Source organism: Capsicum annuum, unplaced genomic scaffold, assembly GCF_002878395.1.
Source record: "Capsicum annuum cultivar UCD-10X-F1 unplaced genomic scaffold, UCD10Xv1.1 ctg5104, whole genome shotgun sequence".
Lineage (NCBI taxonomy): Eukaryota > Viridiplantae > Streptophyta > Magnoliopsida > Solanales > Solanaceae > Capsicum > Capsicum annuum.
The window spans coordinates 199,447-207,006 of NW_025858956.1; the positions used below are offsets into that span (position 1 = coordinate 199,447).

Genomic DNA, 7,560 nt, shown 5'->3' on the forward strand with positions numbered 1-7,560 from the left:
CTCTCTATCTCTAAGGTTCACTAATTATTTGACTGTTGGCGGGTCTCTTTGTATGCATTGTCCGGAAAGAGGAGGACTCAATGATTATTTGTTCGCCAGAACCAGAAGTTAAAATTTTGGTAGATAGGGATCCCATAAAAACTTCTTTCGAGGAATGGGCCAGACCAGGTAATTTCTCAAGAACAATTGCTAAAGGGCCTGATACTACCACTTGGATCAAGAACCAACCTGCTGATGCTCACGATTTCGATAGCCATACCAGTGTTTCGGAGGAGATCTCTTCAAAAGTATTTAGTGGACATTTCGGTCAACTCTCCATCATCTTTCTTTTGCTGAGCGGCATGTATTTCCACGGTGCTCGTTTTTCTAATTATGAAGCGTGGCTAAGTGATCCAACTCACATTGGGCCTAGTGCGCAGGTGATTTGGCCAATAGTGGGCCAAGAAATATTAAATGGTGACGTAGGTAGGGGTTTCTGAGGAATTCAAATAACCTCTAGTTTTTTTCAAATTTGGCGAGCATCTGGAATAACTAGTGAATTACAACTCTATTGTACAGAAATTGGGGCATTGGTCTTCGCAGCGTTAATGCTTTTTTTTGGTTGGTTTCATTATCATAAAGCAGCACCAAAATCGGCTTGGTTTCAAGATGTAGAATCTATGATGAATCACCATTTGGTAGGGCTACTAAGACTTGGGTCTCCCTCTTGGGCGGGGCATCAAGTACACGTATCTTTACCAATTAACCAATTCCTAAACACTGGAGTAGATCCTAAAGAGATACCACTTCCTCATGAATATATCTTTAATCGAGATCTTTTGGCTCAAGTTTATCCCAATTTTGCCGAGGTAGCGACCCCATTTTGCGCTTTGAATTGGTCAGAATATCAGACTTTCTTACTTTTTATGGAGGATTAGATCCAGTAACTGGGGGTTTATGGGTCACTGATATTGCCCATCACCATTTAGCTATTGCAATTCTTTTCCAGATAGCGGGTTACATGTATAAGACCAACTAAGGTATTGGTTATATTCTAAAAGATATTTTAGAAGCCCATAAAGGCCCATTTATGGGTCAGGGCCATAAAGGCCTATATGAGATCCTAACAACGTAATAGCATGCTCAATTATCTATTAACTTAGCTATGTTAGGCTCTTTAACCATTGTTGTAGGTCATCATATGTATTCCATACACCCTTATCCATATCTAGCTACTGACTATGGTACACAACTGTCATTGTTCGCACATCACATGTGGATTAGTGGATTTCTCATAATTGGTGCTGCCGCGCATGCTGTCATTTTTATGGTAAGAGATTATGATCAACCTACACGATACAACGATCTATGAGATCGTGTCCTTAGGTATCGTGATGCAATCATATCCTATCTCAACTGGGTATGTATATTTCTAGGCTTTTATAGTTTTGGTGTGTATATTAATAATGATACCATAAATGCTTTATGGCTTCCTCAAGATATGTTTTCAGATACCGCTATACAATTACAACCTATTTTTGCTCAATGGATACACAACACCCATGCTTTAGCACCTGGTGCAACGACTCCTGGTGCAACAGCAAGCACCAGTTTAACTTAGGGGGGTGGTGATTTAGTGGCAGTTGGTGGCAAGGTGGCTTTGTTGCCTATTTCATTAGAAACCACCAATTTCTTGGTACATCATATTCATGCATTTACGATTAATGTGATGGTATTGATACTCTTGAAAGGTATTCTATTTGCTCGAAGTTCTAGTTTAATACTTGATAAGGCAAATCCTGGTTTTCGTTTTCCTTGTGATGGACCTGGAAGGGGGGGTACATGTCAAGTGTCGGTCTGGGATCATGTCTTCTTTGGACTATTCTGGATGTACAATTTAATTTCTGTAGTAATATTCCATTTCAGTTGGAAAATGCAGTCACATGTTTAAGGTAGTATACGTTATCAAGGGGTAGTAACTCATATCACAGGAGGAAACTTTGCGCAGAGTTCTATTACTATTAATGGGTAGCTCGGCAATTTGTTATGGGCACAGGCATCCCAGGTAATTTAGTCTTATGGTTCTTCATTATCCGCATATGGCCTTTTTTTCCTAGGCGCTCATTTTGTCTGGGCTTTTAGTTTAATGTTTCTATTCAACGGATGTGGTTATTCGTAAGAAATTATTTAATCCATCGTTTGGTCATACAATAATTAAAAGTTGCTCCTGCTACTCAGCCGAGAGCCTTGAGCATTATACAATGACGTGCTGTAGGAGTAACCCATTACCTTCTGGGTGGAATTGCCACAACATGGGCATTCTTCTTAGCAAGAATTATTGCAGTACGATAATGGCTAGGAGGATTTGCAAAGCATTATGGCATTACGATTTCCACGGTTTAGCCAAGGCTTAGCTCAGTGCCCCACTACTTATCGTATTTGGTTTGGTATTGCTACCATACATGACTTCGAGAGTCATGATGATATTTCTGAGGAACGTCTTTATTAGAATATTTTTACTTCTCACTTAGGTCAATTAGCAATAATTTTTCTGTGGACTTTTGGAAATCTGTTTCATGTATCTTGGCAAGGAAATTGTGAGTCGTGGGTACAGGACCCTTTATATGTAAGACCTATTGCTCATGCAATTTGGGATCCTCATTTTGGTCAACCGGCCGTGGAAGCTTTTACTCGAGGGGGAGCTCTTGGCCCAGTGAATATTGCTTATTCTGGTGTTTATCAGTGGTGGTATACAACTGATTTACGCACTAATCAAGATCTTTATTCTGGCGCTCTTTTTTTATTATTTCTTTCTACCATATGCTTAATAGCAGGTTGGTTACACCTACAACCAAAATGGAAACCGAGCATTTCCTGGTTCAAAAATGCCGAATCTCGTCTGAATCATCATTTTTCAGGACTTTTTGGCGTAATTTCCTTGCCGTGGGCAGGGCATTTATTCCATGTTGCTATTCCTGCATCTAGAGGGGAGTAAGTTCAGTGGAATAATTTCTTAGATGTATTACCGCATCCCCAAATGTTAGGCCCACTTTTTACAAGTCAATGGAATCTTTTTGCTCAAAACCCCAATTCAAGTAGTCATTTATTTGGTACTGCCCAAGGGGTGGGAACTGCCATTCTAACTCTTCTTGGGGGATTCCATCCACAAATACAAAGTTTATGGTTGACTGATATTGCCCATCACTATTTAGCTATTGCATTTATTTTTCTCGTTGCTGGTCATATGTATAGAACCAATTTCAGGATTGGGCATAGTATGAAAGATCTTTTAGATGGACATATTCCTTCAGGGGGCGATTGGGGCGTGGACATAAGGGTCTTTATGACACAATAACCAATTCACTTCATTTTCAATGAGGCCTTGATCTAGCTTGTTTAGGTTTTATTACTTCTTTGGTAGCTCAACACATGTACTCTTTCCCTGCTTATGTATTCATAGCACAGGACTTCACTACTCAAGCTACATTATATACCTACCACCAATTTATCGCTGGATTTATCATGACAGGAGCTTTTGCTCATGGAGCTATATTTTTCATTAGAGATTACAATCCACAGCAAAATGAAGATAATGTATTGGGAAGAATGTTAGATCATAAAGAAGCTATCATATCTCATTTATGTTGGGCCAGCCTCTTTCTGGGATTCCATACCCTACGACTTTATGTTCATAATGATGTCATGCTTGCCTTTGGCCCTCCAGAGAAGCAAATCCTGATTGAACCTATATTTACTCAATAGATACAATCCGCTCATGGTAAAACTTCATATGGGTTCGATTGGGTATGGCTTCAACTATTCCCACAGCCCATCAATTAGTTAACCATCGACATATTTTAGTTAATGGTCGTATAGTAGATATAACAAGTTATCGCTGTAAACCCCAAGATAGTATTACGGCAAAGGATGAACAAAAATCCAGAGCTCTGATACAAATTTCTCTAGATTCATCCCCTCATGAGGAATTACCAAATCATTTAACCCTTCACCCATTCCAATATAAAGGATTAGTCAATCCAATAATATATAGTATATGGTTCGGTTTGAAAATAAATGAATTGCTAGTCATAGAATATTATTCTCGTCAGAATTAAACCTCAAACTAAAAACAAGGGTTCGTAAAATTTTCTTCCCTTTAAGCGAAGTAAATTAACCCAAGGTTAAGTAAGATAAATCCGAGTTTGATCTGGATTTCCCCCATTTTTGTATCATAGACCAAGGATCTATTTTCATTCCTTGTCTATTCTTTTCTTTCCAGTATTTTGATTATGATTATTTTTTAGTATTTTATTTTTCGCGTCAAAGAAATTAGGAATTGAGAATTATATCTTTAGATCAAAGAAGGGTCTAGCTATTGGAATAATGGTATCCATTGCTATTTGAGACCTTTTTGTTAGTAAAATTGATGAATTAAATGAAGGTACGGAAAGAGAGGGATTCGAACCCTCGGTAAACAAAAGCCTACATAGCAGTTCCAATGCTACGCCTTGAACCACTCGGCCATCTCTCCTACATAATGATTATCACCCTAAAACCGAGTGAATAGCAAGTTAGTCATAACCCATATTTCATTATTGGACTAGGTACGACCAACCTATTTTAACTTTAACTAAAAATTTTTCATTAAAGTCAGAGCAAAGAACGATTTTTCTTTCCTTCGAGGCTCCAGGGTAAAGATAGAATTTTTTGTAAAAATTGTTAAAAAACTTCAATTCATGTTTGCAAAACCAATGTTCCCTTCTTTTTTCTGATATTTTTATAATGGATTAATTCAATGAATTAGAACGAATCAACCTATTGATGGTCTATATCTTTTAGACAATAGTTACTGGCTACTCTTAAGTCATAATTCTAATTATATAGATATAGACTATGATTCCATACCAGAAAATTTTTCAAATTCCTTTTCGGTTTTGGAGTTCTCAACAACAAATACCTACCCCTTTATTAGAATAGAAATTCATAAAAAAATTGAGATTCGATTGTATAGTGTATACCCATTATGTACACAAAATTGTCAGCTATTCTATTTTCATCATAAAATGATTATTCGATCTTTTTTCTTCTTTGTAATTTGTATCATGATTCAATCAAAATTTCTCGAGTTCTTCTAATTTTTAACTTCACCGAAATAACATCCTATACTACTACATTAGTATGAAATGAAATCGCGTTGAAATATTTCTTATTTCTTAGTGACTCCTATCAAAAAGGAACAATTGGAATAAAGGATTCATATCTTTTGTTTTTTTCTTAAAAAAAATAAGGTTTTATGTTATTTCGTACTATACAATTCTTTTCTTTGTGGGATCTTTTTCCCATGAGAGGTAATGAGAAGAATTCTAGAATGGATTGCTACCTATGCATAGATAACGTATAAATGGAAATTTTATTTATAAGACCTTTTCAATTGTAGCCAATATCTTATTACGAGTAATTCCGACAACTTCAGGAGAAAAAGAGGCATTTACCTATTACAGAGATGGTGCGATTTGATTCTTTTTTTTATTTCATATTTATTCATTTCTCTCAGTCTTATGAGGAGAAAAACACGTGATTTGAGAAAATTTTTGAAAAAAAAATCTACTTTTTTTGTAGGTGAAGTTTGGAAATCGAACAATTCCTTCTGTCGTGTGTCCTCGATTAATGCAACCTCAGATGCTATGTTTCAATTCCCGATTCTAGTATTAAGCTAAAGGTTAAGCCTAGAGGTTCTGTAGTATGGGTCAATCCTACTTTACAAGCGCTAATAGGCATCATAGGGGAAGAAGCACTACACCTAGGAATCAATAACATGAAAACTTTATTCTAAGTCAGCCCTTCCCTTAGTGGGCTTGGGACTTAAAAAATGTTTGGGACAACAAACATCCATCTCGTTCGTCCTTTGGATACCCATATAACCATCAAAGGCTATTGAAGTGACTAATTCCTGTAAATTAGGAGGCGTTAAAAACAAAGACATTGTTGGAGTTATCTTATCATTTCTATCTAGTCCCAATAGGCTTGATGTTAAGAAAGAATCTCTTGCAGGAAGGTTGGCTAGAGATTTCTTGTAAAAACACTAGCCCTGCTGAGTTCATAATGAGAATATTTTCATCATTAGATCTTTTTTTTTAATTCTATGTATTATTCTCATTATGCACATATGGGAGGAGCTGTATGAGGTGAAATTCTCACGTATGGTTTTGGAACGTTGATTCTTTCAATTGAATGACGAGTGTAACGGATGTCAGCTCAATCCAAAAGAAATTATGAGGAAACTTTGCAGAATTATTATGAAGCTATGCGACTAGAAATTGATCCCTATGATCGAAGTTATATACTCTATAATATAGGGCTTATCCACACAAGTAATGGAGGACAACGAAAGCTTTGGAATATTATTTTTGAGCACTAGAATGAAACCCATTCTTGCCACAAGCTTTTAATAATATGGCCGTGATCAGTCATTACGTGCGACTATCTCCACTATAGAAAGAAAAAAAGGAAAAATCTAGTAAAGTAACTACTAGAACCAAATACGCTTTCTACATATGCATCGTCTAAAACAATGATTTTTATCAGTTGTAGCAAAGAAAGAAAATTCATAGAAGTAAAAATAAGAAAAAATAAATATGCCTTGCAACTTTTTCTATGGATATAAGGCTTTAATTGATAGAGAGAGAGGAAGCACCGTAAAGATCAATTAGTGAGGTTTTGGGCCGATACAATAATAACTACATACTTATCTAATAATGTTAGATAAGAATTAGGAATTAACTTATGTAATAGAGTCGATCCACTAAAGTCTTGAGCAGCGGTGTAGGATCAAATCCCAAAGATAGTAAGTATTTTCTTTCTTATGAAAGAATGTCTTTTTCAAAGATTATATATAAATTATCTAAGAAACCGAGATAGTTATATTTCAAAAAATTTTAACAGTAGTAGAAATGCCTATGCTTTATTCTTCTGAATGTGGGAAAAAAGATAAAACTAAATAAACAGATTATTAATCCAAATTTTAGTTTGAAACTCATTTAATTAACCTATTTTTCTTTTGATTAACCCTAAAGCTAGGATAGATCCATGAGAAATATGATTAGATAGATATGGTATAGATCAAAATGGGATACCAAAAGAATTGACTGCTGAGCCATATGAGGTAAGAAATTCTCAAGTACGGTTCTAAGGGAAGGAATTGTACTACCCATTCCAGCCGGGGAGAACAGGACTTTAACAGGGATATTCTGAAATTGCAGAGGCTTGGTTCGATCAAGTCACTGAGTATTGGAAAAAGGCTATAGCGCTTACTCTTGGTAATTATATTGAAGCACATAATTGGTTGAAGATCACGAGACGTTTCGAATAAAAGAAGACCCCATTTATTTATTATCCTTTATTTAGAATTTAATTATTAGTTATAATTAATTGTTTGTCGGACCCATCAGATCAGTTAACTAAAAAATGGATCATTCCTTTGCTTTTGGAAGACCCAATCACATAATTTCATTATCTCCCTTCTAAGCCTTCTATTTCACTTCTATATTCATCTGCTATTTTTTAGGAATAAAAAAGACAGAT

General features: G+C 35.8%; 1 non-coding gene and 2 pseudogenes across 1 annotated transcript; 2 read left to right on the forward strand and 1 right to left on the reverse strand.

Annotated features, from left to right (window-relative positions):
• Positions 1-80: 80 nt before the first annotated feature.
• On the forward strand, positions 81-2,368 carry LOC124892840 (annotated as a pseudogene).
• LOC124892828 lies at positions 2,357-3,819 on the forward strand (annotated as a pseudogene).
• Positions 3,820-4,423: 604 nt separating this feature from the next.
• On the reverse strand, positions 4,424-4,510 carry TRNAS-GGA. Its single transcript has one exon. It is a non-coding gene; the product is annotated as a tRNA-Ser (tRNA).
• Between the last annotated feature and the right edge of the window lie 3,050 nt (positions 4,511-7,560).